Genomic DNA, 16,321 nt, shown 5'->3' with positions numbered 1-16,321 from the left:
CTCAGTGTAAGATGGCCAGAATTCCTACCCTTATTGAGCTTTGAGTCTAATAGGGGAGACCAGGAATAAGCAAGCAAATAAGAATGCCAGGTTGGAAATGTCACAAAGTAGTGACATTTCCTTTCACAACCAAACTGCAGTTTAAAGTCTAGTAAGCACTTGGTTTGGGCAAGGCACTCTGCTAATTATGGAACTAATAATCTTGTATGTAAGTATAGGGTTTTTAAAAAAGTTTCATAGAGTTTTATGCTCTTTGATCCTCACAAGAACTTTGCAAAGCAAATAGGATGGGCACTATTTTGATTATTAGGCCCATTTTGCAAATGAGGAAAGGGAGACTTATTTTAGCAGCAGCGTAACTACCGGTGAGTGTGTGAGAACTCACACCGCACACTCTTCCCAGTATCTGGCTCCCACAAATTGGCGGGTTTGCTGATAGCTTATCCTTGTTTCCCAAGCCAGCTCTAATTCAGTCATTAGCAGTATTGTATGCCAGTATTTGACAAATGCATGCATTCATATATTTATGTGATGCCTTTGGTGGTTTGGAAAATATATCTTCCATCTTACTGTCATCATTAGTCTTTGTAGGGAGGACATTAATGTGGGGAGCCAGGAAGAGGCTTGCCAGGATCAAGAGACTTCACCGCAGAGCGGGAGGCTGGTTTCCGCATCAGGAAGTGCAAGGTGAGACATCTGGGGGAGGTCAAGTGGCCATTCATTCAACAGGCAGGACTCAGGGGCAGGTCAGAAGCTCCACGCAGGCAGGTCACCGGTGCACAGCTGCAGGGGGGCAATTGAGCTGGGCCAGCAGTTTGTGGAGGCTACAGAGGACAGCAGAAGGAAAAGTATCCCAACGATTGAGAAGGCGGCTGCATTTGGAAGGCTGCTAAATGAGGTGGCAAAAAAGGCTTCTGGCTCCCTTGCTCAACAGCCTGCCTTACCTGGGACTGTCAGCCCCTCATTCCTCCTTCTGCTCTCTCAGGAAGGGATGACACAAAACAGAAAGCACTCATCTTTCTTGGGGTTTCTCACTATTAATCTTTTTTTTTTTTTGTAAATACACAGGACTGATCTTATTTGTTCTCTGATTGGTTCTTTAATCATTCTGCCATGTGACCTCTCTGTGATACACATGCCTACGGATAGATATCAAATCCCCGGTGTTTGTATTGGTCAGGAAGATAGACCAGGCACCAAACAGGGACATTCACGAGTGTGCCACTGAGGAGGGAAAGGGCTGCATCAAAGACATGAGCTAAAATGGAGGGGTGACACATTGCAAGGTGTGCACAGAAACCAAAGAGAATCAAAGGAAGTCAATCTTGGGAGCGAGAGAGTATGAGGATGCTCAGGATACAAGGGTGCAGAGGCCTCATCTTTTCCCATCCCACCTTGACCAATGGAATCCTGAGCCCACAGAAAACCATCCTTTCCAAAACAGCCTGGCCATAGCTGCAGAGTCCTACGGTAATTATGGCTGTAGGGCCTAGCAGCTGTGGGGTGAGATTCCCCGCCCCGCACTCAGTAGTTAGACCCACTGTTTGTACTGAGCAGCATGGGTTGTCCTTAACATGACATGTGAGGAAAAAGGGAAGTGTCAACTAGGGGAGTAGAGAACAAAGTGAAGTTTAAATGAGGAGAGTCCAATCCAGACAACTTTGATGGGTTTGATGGTGTGTGACTGAATCTTTCTGAGTCTATTACTAAGTCCAGAACATGACAGGAATGGGTCATATGAACTCTAAGATCCCTTCAAGCTTGGAGATACTGGGTCCCCATGAATAAAATTATAGAAGGAAAGAGAAGGCAAAAGAACACTTGTAAAGGGCTCTTTAAGAGGATGAAGGGATTAGGCCCTAACTGGTGTGGCTCAGTAGATTGAGCACCGGCCTGCGAACCAGATGGCTGCTGGTTCAATTCCCAGTATAGGGCACATGCCTAGGTTGCAGGTCAGGTCCCCAGCACGTGGTGTGCAAGATATAACCACACATTGATGTTTCTCTCCCTCTCTCTTTCTCCCTCCCTTCCCCTCTCTAAAAAACTAACTAAATAAAATCTTTAAAGAAAGGGAGATGAAGGGATTGAGAAGTCAAAATTGGTTCTTACAAAATAGTCAAGGGGCCCTGGCTGGATGGTTCAGTTGGTTGGCGCGTCATCTTGCACACCAAAAGGTTACAGGGTTGACTCCCCTTCAGGGCACATACCTAGATTGTGGGTTTGAGCCCTAGTCAGGGTGTATACAGGAAGCAACCAATTATTATTCCTCTCTTACATTGATGTTTCTCTCTCTCTCTCCCCACACACACCTTCCTATCTCTCTAAAATCAATAAACATATTCTTGGGTGAGGATTAAAAGAAGTAGTCAAGGGAATGTAAAGCACAACATAAGGAATATAGCCAATAACTATATACAGTGTCAGGGGGTACTAGAATTATGGGGGATCACTTCATAAGTTATATAAATGTCTCACCACTATGTTGTATGTCTGAAACTAATACAATGTAGAATGTCAACAGTAATTGAAATTTTTTAAAATATTTTAGATAAATAAAAATTTTTAAAAAGGATTCTTCAAGGACATGAAATGTTTTCAAATCTTGCTAATTCATCTTCTCTTTGCATCACATTTCACAGTTTACAGTGTTGCCGCATATATTAGCTCCCTCATTAAATCCTCACACTGACAGAGTTGCCTCATTTCCCCAATGCTGTGGTGGTTCTGTGGACGGAATTAAATGAGTTGTCCAGAGTGACACGTGTCACAGAACCAGGAGGCAAACCCAGGGTGTCTGGCTGAGCCACCCTCATCTGTCACTGTCTGGCTCCTGAGCCCGTCACAGCACCCTGCTTTGTTCTCCCTCCCATCATCTGTTCTTCTTCACATACACTCTCAGCCTATGGTTCATATTTGTCCCCTGCCCACATGGGATTGGAATTATTCTCCTTTTACCACCTCGGGGCTCCCTTTCCCACCAGAACCTGTCCTCCGTCTCCGGTCACATTTGTTTTGTTGATCCAGCCAAGATGCAGTTCAGACCCTGAGACTTACCCTGGTGTGGGAAAAGAATTCAACAATAGCCGCATGAAAGAATTATGCGCATAAAGCAAGGGGGTCTTTCTGCCATTTCTCAGAACAAGAAAATCAATTCAACAAATATTTATTGAGCACTTACTCTGTGCAAGGCATGGTCTGTATATTAAAAAGAAAAATGGTATGGCCTTGAGGTGGTGGAAAAAATAAAAACATGGTTCAACCGATTTGTAACAGTCTAAGAGTCTACAGGGAGCAAGGAAGGCTCCATAAAGCGCTTGTCCAATCAGACTAATATCTCTATTCATTCCAGAGCAAGAATAATGACATCTCAAAGGATAGGTCATCGCTTTGAACAGCAGTATGACTGACTTCTGCTCCAGGAGCCAAACAATGAGCTGCTTGGAGAAATGGTGCTGTGCCTGAGGGAAGCAACCTGGGTGACCTGGAAGCCAGCCACTGGGCGGCAGCGGTGGGCATGGCTAGGGTGGAGTTATAGCGCAGGGTTGAAGGCAAAGCTGAGCAGGGACGCTTGTGCTGTTTGCTTCTCCTTCATCTCCTTTCCAGGAGTTCCTTCCCCTTTCCGCTTCTAGTATGCAACTTGGCTTCCCATGCGTCTTGTGTGTTCTTTTTATCTCGTAGAAGGACCCTATCCATACCTGGCACATGCAACTAAGGCTGCTAGGAATGTATTTGTCTGGCAGAAATTGGAGGCAGAAATGAAAAAAGCAGACAGTAACGGGACCCCCTGGAGAATATCCCTTTAGCAGTCTGGCTCAAAAAAATGTGCCTTCTGGGACAGCCCATGGAGTCATGGAACTGTAGGGAAAGGTGACACGTAAGTCCTGGACACCGCTTCCAGCAGAGGGCCCCCAGCCTCAGCCCAAACACCTGCCCTGGCCTTCGCCCCGATGCTGGCTGGCCTGCGGATCTTTCTCAGGCAGCTCTGCTGATTAGCACGCTTCCCCTGATGTTCAGTTTCTCAGTCAGGCCCACCCCACAGTAGCCTCTGTCCCCTGAGATCATAACGAACAAGCTTAATTCCTAGAATTTTCAGTGTCTGGGAATCTAATGCAAGATTAAGAGCTCCTAGAGTATAGGGACCAAGTTAAATGTTTGAGATCCTTTTAAAATTATGAAAGAAATACAGTCCACGGTATAAAATTCAAACCACATAGTAAAAACATTTGGGTCTCCCCCCATCCCTTCACCAGGGATACCCACTTTGAACAGTTTGCTGGCTATTCTTCCAGACTTTTTACCATGCATTTCTATCAATCAAGGTTGTGATTCCACTTTTTAAAAGCTTCTGGGTGGAAAGCAGATTACTGGAGAAGCCTCAAGAGAAAACAGAAGTCCTCTTAGTGAAGAGGAAAAATAATGGTTGCCGGACAAATACAGCGGCTCAGGAGATGGAGCCAAGTGGGCAGATTCTGTGTATTTCAGGGCAGTTGAACCAGTAAATAATTGTCCAGTGACTCACTGAACCAATGTTTGAGGTGACCTTCCTTTTGCTGTGCTCCTCTTTTGTCAACCTTCTCCCTGGCAACAGTCAGAAAACCAGAGAGCTTTAAAAATAGACCCACACTTCCCCTCACCTGCCATCTAAACACTGTCCCTGGATAGCGGAGCAAACGACAGCACAGGGGACTGTCACCACCAGACATGGAGGAGACTTTTCCATTTCAATCCCTATTTTTAAACACTGAGTGCTTACTAGAAAGTGACCCTCCAACGTGCATGTATATTTATTTCTTGATGGTTTCCAACCCCCAGGGTGGAATTTGAAGAGGCCGGATATTTGGAAAAATAACCAACTCACACTGCCTTTTGAATTGCCCCAGATTTATTCCTGGGGTGTGAGCCTATTTGCCAATTTCTTTTCTCTTCCCACTTGTTTTTAAATTGCTGAATTGTCCCTATACATAGCCGAGGAAGAGGCTGGCTTTGCCATGAAAATAGCTTCTTAGAGAAACAGAGCAATTTGGAAAAAGCAAAAATAGCTCTTTGCGGTAACTCGAGTGTCTCATTTTCGATATTGATTTCCGTGTCCTCTCGAGCGTGGTTTTCTGGCATCGCATGTGGAGCAGGTGATGGCACCACCCTTGTTTATTTCCTGGTCCACACAACACACGATGGCTCTCTGGTCACACAGGTTTAGAATGCTGAAATGAACCCAGGGGGCAGGCTTATTTTCACATGTGGTCACAAACACTGTAGGTGCCACATCATTCGTGATGGCCCATGGATGTCTTAACAATGTATTTTGGAGACCACAGAGCATCCCACTTTTTCTGTGAAATGTGATTCTTACCACCGGGTGCTATCTGAATTCCCTTCCTTTTGCTTTAATGTTCACTGCCCAAGTGACTTTTGGAAATTCGTGGCATCACTTTAGAAAAGTGGTTTTCCACCATTCTACCCACCAGACCTATGAGCGCCTGGGGGTGGCGTCTGTGCACGTGTAATGTGAAAGGCTGCCTGGTGGGAACCCTTCAGGTCCTCCTGCTTTTGAACCACCTGCACTTGCATGCTCCTGGGACAGGGGAGCGCCCGAGCACTTAAGACGGGAGCATTGGAAACCCCAGGCATCTGCATCCACGCCTGGAAGCCGCAGCTGAGACCCTGAGGCAGCGCTCCCCTGGCCCCTGTCTCTCACTTGGAAACAGTTTGTCAGCTGCTTGTGAGAGAAAAGGACGTCCTCCAAAAAACAAGCCAATAATAGATTGGATGATTCTCAAAATAACTGCACTGAGTAAAAGGAGTCAGGCAAAAAAAAAAAAAAAACCAACAAAAAGTGCATATGGTAGGGTTTTATTTATGAAAATTCTAGAAAATGCAAACTATAGTGAAAGAAAGCAGATCAGCATTTGCTCAGAGACCGGGAGGGAGAGGAGAGATGAGTTATAAAAGGACACAAAGAAACTTCCTGGGGTGATGGCTATGTTCATTATCTTGATAGTGGACATAGCCATCACCCCAGAAAGTTTCTGAAATTGTACACTTTAAGTATGTGCAGTTTATTGTGTGTTCCTTATACTTCCAAAAAGCTGAGGGAAAGAGGGAATACTGCAAAAGAATTAGACATGCAGTATTATTCTTGAGCTGTAAGAACATTAGACTACAATAATAGTTCATATTAGTCTCTGCTAAGTGTTTACTTACATCATCTTATATAATTCTCAAAACAGCCCTGGAAGGAAAATCAGGTTTGGAGACAAGAAGGAATCTGCTCAGATTCCCAGTGAGGAGCTTGCTGGGATTGGACCCATGTCAAAATGACTCCACAGCCTAAGCCTTAATTCCAAGGAAGTATTTAGTCCTGGCTCTGCCACTGAACAGCCATGTGACCAAGTTGGGTCGCATGGCTGTTTAATGTCCCTTTGAAGGCCTGAGTGCCCTTTACGCAATATCTCTCTATAATAAGACTTTCTTTTTGAGGGATCACCAAATTATCCCCCAAATGAGTCAAAGTCTTAAATAAAAACCTGCCTGATGCCATTTAATTATAATGTGGCAAAGTGAATGCAGGAGTTGCTATGTTTAAAACGTCAATGTGCATTTGACTTTTAGCTCTCTACTTTTAAAGGATGGTGGGTTACTTTGGCCCCTAAGTAAAAGTCCCTCATGGACACCTCTCTGGAGCTGCAGAGGTAACAGGTGATCCACATCGTCAGCACTGCTGATGGCGACTCCTGAGCCCATAGACAGATGGCTGCTCCTTCCCTGACCAGAGGAGGAAGTACCAGAGTCTCTGAGCCACGCAGGTGCTCCACCCTGGCTGGAGGAGGCCTGAGAAGCTTTACTTTCTCTCTCCCTGGGTTTCAGGCTCACAAGTCTCCTCGTGTTCTCCAAGTCTCAGCTTTCCCCACTGAGTAGGAAAAAAACCCAATTTCCTGTGAAACTAAAGAGGTATTCCTTCATCAGACTGATGCCATCAGCTTGAGCAAGTCATCTCAGTCTTCCTTACACCAGTTTCTTCAGGTGCCATAAAATATAGCAATTAACTAGTTAAAGGACATTCGGCAAATCATCTAACCCCTTTGTGCCTCATTTTCTTCATCTGTAAAATGGGAATAAAAAGAGCTGTTTTATGTCATATGGTTAGTCATATGACTGATGTAAGGCTTGAATGAAATGATGGAAGTTGAGCAGCCACGACAGAGTCTAACACACAGTACACCACTGTTAGCTATGTTTGAGTGCTTGCTGTTTACTCTGCCACTTACAAAGAGCTGTAGGTGTTAATATTGCACCCATGTTAGAGAAGAGGGACCCAACGTTCAAGAAAAATGAGTAACTTGCTTAGCTAGTGAGTGCAAGCTAGACCTGACCCAGGAATTGCATAGATGATAAAAAGGTCTTCACACGCTAACACTAGGTGGTTTTTCTTCTTTTTGACATCAGCAATGTTAAATCTGCAATATCCTTCTTACAAGGTCTCACAAATCGGTTACGACTCTTGGTTTGTCATGGGGGGATGGAAGAAGAAGAGAAGGGACAGGAGGGACCGCCCCTGTAGTACATTGCCCCCTGTTGGCGAGTGGGCTAAACCTGAGTAGTTTCCTTAATTTGCAGTTCACTTCTGTTCACTGAGGTTCACTGCTTCCTGCAAAAAGGGTTAATTTTCCACTTTCACAAGTATATTCTGCTAGCAAGTCTGAAAGCTTTTTTTCTGATATGAACTCTGAAGTTATTTGAAACTGGATATAAAGCATCCCTGGTAATCTTGAATCAACAGCAATCCTGAAGGACACTCAGACATTTGATTTAGAAGGCATCTTTGTGAACCAGACTAAAAATTTGGGACAGCAATGCCAAAACTATAACTTCTGATTCCTCTTTATTTACTGCTGCAAATCCCAAATCTTATCTGGCAATTCACTGGTCTAGTTAAGAGGGACATTTTTCATGGACAAAAATGTGGAACTGAGTTTGCCTTCACAATTGAAAGAAGAAAAATCAGCTAGTGTTTGCTTGTTGTCAGTACCTTAATACTCAGACTTTTGGCTTCTTGGTGCAAGAAGCAGAAAGCCACTTGGGCTAATTTAAATAAAACAGTTATGGAAAAAGTAAGGGGCATCTAGAGGCCTCAGGTTTACATACTCATCGCCATATTTTTTCTTAAAGAATGTTTCTTAAGGAATTTGTTCTTAAAGTGGTATAAGCTTTGGACCCTGCAAAAGCTGGACCCGTTTTTGTGCTCCATGCCTCAGTCCTCTCTGCTGACCCACACACCTGTGCGCGGTGGCTGAAGTGGCAGCCTCAGGCCAGTCTGTACCCATCATTCAGCAAGGCCCAGTCTCATCGGCTAGAGTCCCTGCCACCTTCAGCTCAAGTCCTGGAAAGAATCTCACCAGTTATTGCCCAGCCACCTGCCTTGACTCTTTCTTACCCAATCGCTTGGAAGAGTGGAGGGGTGGGAATCCTTCGGTAGAGAAATACGTTCATCCCTTCAGCATAGCCTATGAATGACAATGATTCCCAAAGAAGGTCGCCTCAGATTGTGTTAGCCACAGAAGGAAGACCCTGAAGAAAATGATCAAGTCCTCACTTCCTGTTCTCCCTCTTTCTCTCTCTTTCCTTCCCTTGGAGGTGGCAGTATGGCCAGGAGCTGAGAGGCAACAGGGCCAAGGGGGCAGCCAAGGGCCGAGATGGTAGGGGCAGGGCAAGAAACCCAGAGGCTGCAGGCATCATCAGAAGCTTCACTAAGTAAGAAGGAGTAAGTGGAGAAGTAAATATATTGAGGCTAATTAGAGCCTAGTTTTTTTTTTTTACTGTTGAAGATGGGATTTACAAATACAGACGGATCAGGGAAAGATAGAATTCTGAAGTGATAGACTGTAGTTAGAAGTTTTGATGTAAACTTTAGATAGATAGATAGATAAACAGACAAGTAAATCAGAAGAGGTAGCTCTTCTTTACCACACGAGGTCAACAAACAAATGTAGAAGGAATGATGGAAATCAGTTATCATTGTTTGGCAACCATCATAGGGGTTGTTGATAGGGGCACCAACAGACACTAAGGTTGAGTAGATGTGATGTTCGAGTAGCCTTAGAATATCTCCCCACAAAATACCTATCAACCACAAAGGGGAAAATGGTGCATTTACAGCACAGAAGCCTGGCAGACACCACCCTGACTGGATAGATGATTGAGGGTCCATCAGTGGTGTGACGGTCAGCATCATGAGACCCCAGAGAGGTGCACAGAGAAGAGCCCAGGCTCATTTCTGTGGGTTTCCTGTCAAAATGCTTGGCCTGAGTCTACGCATGAGGAAACTTTGGAAAAACCCAATGAAAGAACTGTATTCTTTCTATACTGTCAAGGTCAAGGGAAAAGAAGGGCAAATGTTCCACATTGAAAGGAAATAAAGAAAGGTGACAACCCAAAGCAACACGTGCTCTCAGATTGGTCATGAACCAAAAAATAAAAAGAAATGTTGTTGGGGCAGCTGGCAAATTCTGGGTGAAATCTGTTGTAACAATGTCTTGATTCAGAGGATTTGTGGTTGTTTTATAGGAGAGTGTCTTTGATTCAGTATATACTGAAGTATGTAGTGGGGGAGGGATCATGTCTGCAACTTGTTCTCAAATACTTTAGAAAAAGCAATAATGAGAATGGAAAGACATATATATATATATATATAAAGAGAGAAAGTATGGAGTGAATGGGTTACTTGTAAACAAATGGAGAATTGAGGTAAAGGGGCATTAGAAATTCTTCGTATTCTTCTTGCAACATTCCTGTAAGTTTGCAAGTACTTCAAAATAAATTATAAAAATGTATTCACAAAACAAGTCCTGAGGTTGCAATCCATGTACCCTAGACCCTTGATAAAGTAAAGGAGCGCTCTTCCTCACTGTGGTGAGCAGAACCTCTTAAAAAGCTCTCACCTTTATCCACTGAGGTGAAGCAAGAACAATCCCCTCTTATGCTGACCAGTGCAAAACACCAAAACAAAATATAACAAATTTAAAGAGCTCTCACGAGAGTAAATAAGAAGCTGGTATTGCTCTGGTAGGACACTCTGAAGTAACCCTTTGTTTACAATCTCAAAAGCAAACAACTGATTCATGCCAGAAATAGAAAGCATTTAACATTTTTAAAAATAAGCGCCTCTGACAAACAGAGTTAATCAGTGCCAAAGCAAAGCATTGTCCTAAAATTTCCATCTACTTTTGTCATATTATAAATAAATTCTTAACAGTGAAGGAGATCGTATGGTAGGGCATTAAGAGTTCATGCTTAGGAGTCAGACATGACTGGGTTCAAATTCACACTCCTCTGCTTTTTAGCTATGTGCCTTCAGGCAAGTTAATCAGCCCTTCCGAACCTTGGTCTTGTCACTGTAGGGGGTGGATAACAACAGCTACCTGCTACGGTGGTAGTGGCGCTTCATAAGGTCTCACTTGCAACACGTCCTGCATTTGCAAGACCCTCAATAAATACCTGCTTCCTTGCTCTCTCTGAAACACATGGAAGAATTCCAAGGCCCTCCAGGATCCCAGGCCATACTTTAAGAACCATCTCAACAGACAATGAGGCACTTTGCCAGTTTCATTCATGTCTCTCCAAGCCTAGGACCCCTGTAGCCTGTGATTTCTTGTCTTTACCCTAGTGGCATTTTATTTTTTGGCTTGTCTTTATTTCCACAAGACAACCCTTCATCTCCCAGCACAAAGTCCAGGCAACACTTTGACATGGTCAAATTTATTCTTTTCCCTCAAAGACATTTCCTTTCACTGGCATGGCTTATGAGCAACGGAAACCAAGAGGGAAAATGTTCATCTGTCTTAGCCTGTCTGCAAAGAGAAGCAACATGGTAAGAAATTGGACTGAGATGGATTTCAAAGGGCTGAACTTAATAGCAAAAGGCCAAATAAATCTCAAGGAGTGTGTCCGCAAGACCCAGGGGCACTGCTTTGGGTCCTTGTCTCTTAGAAGCTGGTTTATTCTGAGAATGGGTCATCATTTAAAAGCCAGCCTAATGTCAGGGTCAGCAATTGTGCTTGTTTTTGCCTCCCATTGTTTTTCACATTCAGGAGAGAGCATCGCCTGGTAGCTGAGGTTTTAGGACAAGCCTCATAATCACCTCCTACCTAATCCTTTACCATCACGTCCATTGGGATGAGAGTGGGAGGAGAAAAGGATAGACCTACTGGACCTTTAGGCTCTCACACAAATTGCTTCAAACCCAGGAGGGACAAAAAGGAATGAGGGGGCAGGGGCGGTGACAAATGGGAAAGCCCGTTCCAAATGCGCCTTTTAAAGAGCATCCCACCGTGAGGGATGGTCCTCAAGTTTCCTCCAGAAATAGTACTGCTTTGGAAAAAAATGCTTTCCCCCTTTTTTATTCTTACTAAAGAAATAGTCATGGCTCTGGTCAAGATGGCCACATAGACAGACATGGCTCACCTCTTTGTATAGCCACATCAAAATTACAACTAAAATATAGAACAACCATCACTCAGGAAATCAGAAATTGAGTTGAATGGAAATCTCACAACTATGGAATTAAGGAAACCACATCCATCCAGACTGGTAAGAGGGGTTCAGATATGGAAAGGGCTGTTCCCACACCCACATGGATAAAAATTTGGGAGGGATATATGGGGAGCAAGGAATCCCAGCCCCACACCAGGCCCCTCAGCCCAGGGTTCCAGTGCCAGGAAGATACGTCCCCATAACTTCTGACTGCAAAACCAGTGGGGACTGAGGAGGAGGAGGCTGCTGGAGCCCCAAGCAGTTCCTCTTGGAGAACCTACATATGGACTTACCTACTGAGACTTACTCCCTCTGAGCTCCAGCACGGGGGTGTCAGCTTGAAGGGCACCAGTGGTATATAGGGAGGAACTGAAGTGCCTGGCACCAGAGTGAGCAGAGGCCATTGTTCCTTTGCTGAGCCCTCCCCTGACAGAGCCTGTAGGCTGGTGCCATATCTGAGACTCCGTCAACCTGGCTAACACTGTTTGATCCCCCTTGGAGATCCAAAGAGGCTCTACCTCATCCACCTAAGCTGCATTTGCACATGAATGGCTGGTCTTGGCTCCTAAATCCTATCAAACAAGCAACAGCTGGTTTCAGTGAGCCCTAGCTGCAGCCAGATTAGAGACACAGCTTGGCTTCACCTGAGATTCTCCAAGCCCAGCACAAGTAGCAGTCATCTCAGTTCAGGCAGGGTGCTTCAGGAAACACACAAGTGGGGGCTGACCTTGGTCTGCACCACCCAGGAATCCCCAGGGCCAACACACTCAGTGGACAGCTACAGACCACATTGGAGCACCACTACCTTGTTATTGCACAGCAGATCCTCTATGAATGGTGGAGGTTGATGGTCAGGGGTCACAACCAGTCCTTACAGCTCATTGGCCTAGGTAAATCCCTCCCATTGATCTGCCAATAGCAACCAGAGCTCAACTACAAGAGGAGGGAGTACTCGGCCCACACGAAGGGTACACCTTGAGTACCCAGCTTGGGTAATAGGGGAAGCTGTGCCACAGGCCCCTACAGGACACCTAATATATTAGACCACACTAATAAGACACAGAGTCAAAGCAGCTCTACCCAATAAATAGAAACAAACACAGGGAGGCGGCCAAAACAAGGAGACAAAGAAATATGATTCAGATGAAAGAACAGAGCAAAACTCCAGAAAAAGAGCTAAACAAAATGGAGATAAGCAATCTAATCAGGTACAGAGTTCAAAACACCATTTTTATAAGAATGCTCAGGGAACTTAGTGAAGGCCTCAACAGCATGAAAAAGACCCAGTCAAAAGTGAAGGATGCATTAATTGAAATAAAGAACACTTTACCGGGAAACAACAGTAGAGTGGATGAAGCCAAGAACCAAAACACTGATTTGGAACAGAAGGAAGCAAAAAAACAACCACGCAGAACAAGAAGAAAAAAAGAATCCAAAAAAATGAGGATAGTGTAAACAGCTTCTGGGACAACTGTAAGAGATCCAACATCCACTTCATAGGGGTGCCTGAAGGGGAAGAGAAAGAGCAAAAAATTGGAAATCCATCTGAAAAAATAGTGAAAGAAAACTTCTCTAATTTGGTGAAGGAAATAGACATGTAAGTCCAGGAAGCACAGAGAGACCCAGTTATGATGGATGCAAAGAGGCCCGCACCAAGACACATCTTCATTAAAAGACCAAAGGTTAAAGAAAAAGAGAGACTCTTTTTTGTTCTTTAAATATGGAACACTTCACAAATTTGTGTGTCATCCTTGTGCAGGGGCCATGCTAATCTTCTCTGTATTGTTCCAACTTTAGTATTTGTGCTGCCGAAGCCAGCGCAAGAGAGACTCTTAAAAGCAAGAGAAAAGAAGTTAGTTACCGGAAGGTTGCCAGATGGGAGGGGGCTGTGGGGAATGGGTGAAGAGGTGAGGGGATTCAGAAGTACAAATAGGTAGTTACAGAATAGCCATGGGCATGTAAATTACAGTATAGGAAATGGAGTAGCAAAATAACATACGCGTGACTCATGTACATGAACAATGGTGACAGGATGGCCTGAGGGAGTGGAGGGTGCTGGGTGGAGGGGTGCAAAGGTAGAAAAATCAGGACAACTGTAGTAGCATAGTCAATAAAATAGAATTAAATTTTTTAAAAAGAAATAGTCATAACAGAAATATTAGTAAATACAGAAAAGCCAAAAATAAGGGGGAGGGAGGACAATTACCTATAACCCTATTGATACATACATTTTTTCCCTTTTTCAAAAATACAGTGGTCCTCCACATGATCTTTTGTTACCTGTACTTTTTATTTACTAGTGAATCACAAAGCATCAGCCCTTGCCATTAAGAATCCTTCCAAGCTGTTTTTTTTGATGGTTGAGTTGTGCTCTTTAGGATCACAATTTATTTAACTAAGTAATGGTAAATATTTAGGTTGTTCCCCACATTTTATCACTTGTAGCCATGACTATTTCCCGAGAATTCCTACAGGTAATTCCTGTAATTACCTGTAATAAATTCCTACAGGTAAAATTAGTATAGCAATAGTATGCAGATTTTTAAGACTTTTGCCATATATTGCCACTTTTCTTACCAGAGAAGTTTTACCTATGAAATAATACATTCTGACTTTCAGGGAATTGCAGCTACCAAATTCTTTCATTATCTCCTTTACCCCATCATGAAACTAAGGCTTGTGATTTACATAAACTATTTGAATGGGTGGAGTTAGGTTAGTAGCTTGTGAGAGAAGCAGAAACAGGAATGAGCAGCCATAGCTCTGAGAGTGCTTGTTCGCACACACTCAGAAAAGCACCTGTTCAAGAAAACACAGATTTGCCAATGATACATCTGATAAGGGGTTAATATCCAAAATTTATAAAGAATTCATACAATTTAATACCAAAACAACAAACAATCCAATTAAAAAGTGAGCAGAGGACCCAAACAGACATTTCTCCAAAGAAGACATACAGATGGCAAATAGGCATATGAAGAGATGCTCAACATCACCACTCTTCAGTGAAATGCAAACTAAAACCACAATGAGGCATCACTTCACACCTGCCGAATGGATACCATCAATAAATCAATAAACAAGTGTTGTTGAGGATGTGGAAAAAGGGAACCCTTCTGCACTGTTGGTGGGATTGCACATTGGTGCAGCCACTGTCAAAAACAGTATGGAGGTTCCTCACAATTTAAAATAGAACTACTTTATGACCCAGCAATTCTATTTCTGGGTATTCATCCAAAGAAATCCAAACACTAATTTGAAAAGATATATGCACCCCTATGTGCATTGTGGTATTATTTACAATAGCCAAGATATGGAAGCAGCCCAAATGCCTATCAATAGATGAGTAGATAAAAAAGCTGTGATACTACCCTGACTGGTGTGGCTCAGTGGGTTGGGTGTCGTCCTGCAAACTGGAAGGTCACCAGTTTGATTCCAGGTCTGGGCGCATGCCTGGGTTGCTGCTGGCCAGGTCCCCAGCTGAACGGATTGGTCAATGTTTCTCTCACACATTGATGTTTCTCTCCCTATCCTTCTCCCTCACTTCCTCTCTCGCTAAAAATAAATAGTTTTTTTTTAAAGAGTTGTGGTACATATATACAATGGACTATTACTTGGCCATAAAAAAGAATGAAAGCTTACCATTTGCATCAGCATGGATAGACATAGAGGGTATTATGCTAAGTGAAATAAGTCAGACAGAGAAAAACAACCACCATATAATTTCACTTATATGTGGAATCTAAAGAACAAAATAAACAAGCAACACAGAAACAAATTTCTAAATATAGAGAACACACTGATGGTTGCCAGAGGGGAGGGGCGTGGGGGCCAGGTGAAAAAAGGTGAAGGGATTAAGGAGCTCTAATTGGTAATCACAAAATAATCATGGAGATTTAAAGTACAGAGACTTTAGACTAAGCTCTAAAGCTTAGAGAATATAGTCAATATCATTGTAATAACTATCTGTGGTACCAGGTGGGTACTAGAATTATGGGGGGCGAATCACTTCATAAATTATTTGAATGTTTAACTACTGTGCTGTATACCTGAAACTAATATAAAAAAATTGAATGTCAACTATAATTAACAAATAAAATAAATTAATGTAAAAAAGAAAGACAAGAAAAGTCAGAAGAAAAAAATCAGGATTTACAAAAGAAACCTTTTTCTTTCTTTTGTCTCTTTACAAAAGTTAACAAGCTCCATCTGGAATATTTGAAAAGGAAATAAAATTATATTTTAAAAAAGAATGCCCCAAATTGTCACAGCCCAAAATATAGCACCATGAACATTTCAGCGGATTTCCTTTAAGTCTGTTTTCTTTAGTGTTCTATTTGTGTGCGTGACAACACATTCCATTCTGTAGTCTGATTGTTCATGTTTTGTTCTCTACCAAGGGACTTTCCTGACCTTCCCACACTCAGAAGGAGGCTGCCTTGCTTATCTCTCACGATTTTGGGGGGACAAGTGTCTGTCAGTGGGGAGTGCTTTCCCCGCGAAGCCTCCAGGAGGAAAGCCACACATCTCTCCCAAGCCTTTGACCTCTGGCTCCAGCCCTGGGTTTCTAAACACTCTTAACTGGACCTGCCTCTGCCACAATCTATAAGCCATTAGCTGGGGCAATATTAAATCTAGAAGGGTTCATCCCTAAGACCTCAGCTTTTATCCGGGGTCGATATAATAAACGACCATCTGAAGAATGTTTCTGCATTTTCCACAGAAGTCTTTGAAGAGAGCGTTTATTATGTGCCTTGCTGTCCTTATTTGAGATTCTCATGATAAATTTGTGCTC

At 43.3% G+C, this 16,321-nt stretch overlaps 1 protein-coding gene and 1 non-coding gene across 2 annotated transcripts in view; one reads left to right on the top strand and one right to left on the bottom strand.

Moving 5' to 3' along the window:
• HPS1 (HPS1 biogenesis of lysosomal organelles complex 3 subunit 1) overlaps positions 1–5,820 on the top strand; it is an 84,354-nt gene extending 78,534 nt beyond the window's left edge. Inside the window, exon 21 of the mRNA XM_054581329.1 lies at positions 5,806–5,820. The gene's annotated coding sequence lies outside the window, so the exon portion shown is untranslated. The remainder of the gene's footprint in view (positions 1–5,805) is intronic.
• A 7,420-nt stretch (positions 5,821–13,240) lies between these two features.
• Positions 13,241–13,347, bottom strand: LOC129077370 (U6 spliceosomal RNA). Its single transcript, XR_008529830.1, has one exon. It is a non-coding gene; the product is annotated as a U6 spliceosomal RNA (small nuclear RNA).
• Positions 13,348–16,321: the final 2,974 nt, after the last annotated feature.

Source organism: Pteronotus mesoamericanus, unplaced genomic scaffold (genome assembly GCF_021234165.1).
Source record: "Pteronotus mesoamericanus isolate MK-2021 breed Mesoamerican mustached bat unplaced genomic scaffold, CSHL_Meso_final contig_657, whole genome shotgun sequence".
Lineage (NCBI taxonomy): Eukaryota > Metazoa > Chordata > Mammalia > Chiroptera > Mormoopidae > Pteronotus > Pteronotus mesoamericanus.
Note: the sequence above shows the minus strand (reverse complement) of the source record. Positions and strands in the feature narration are given on the sequence as shown.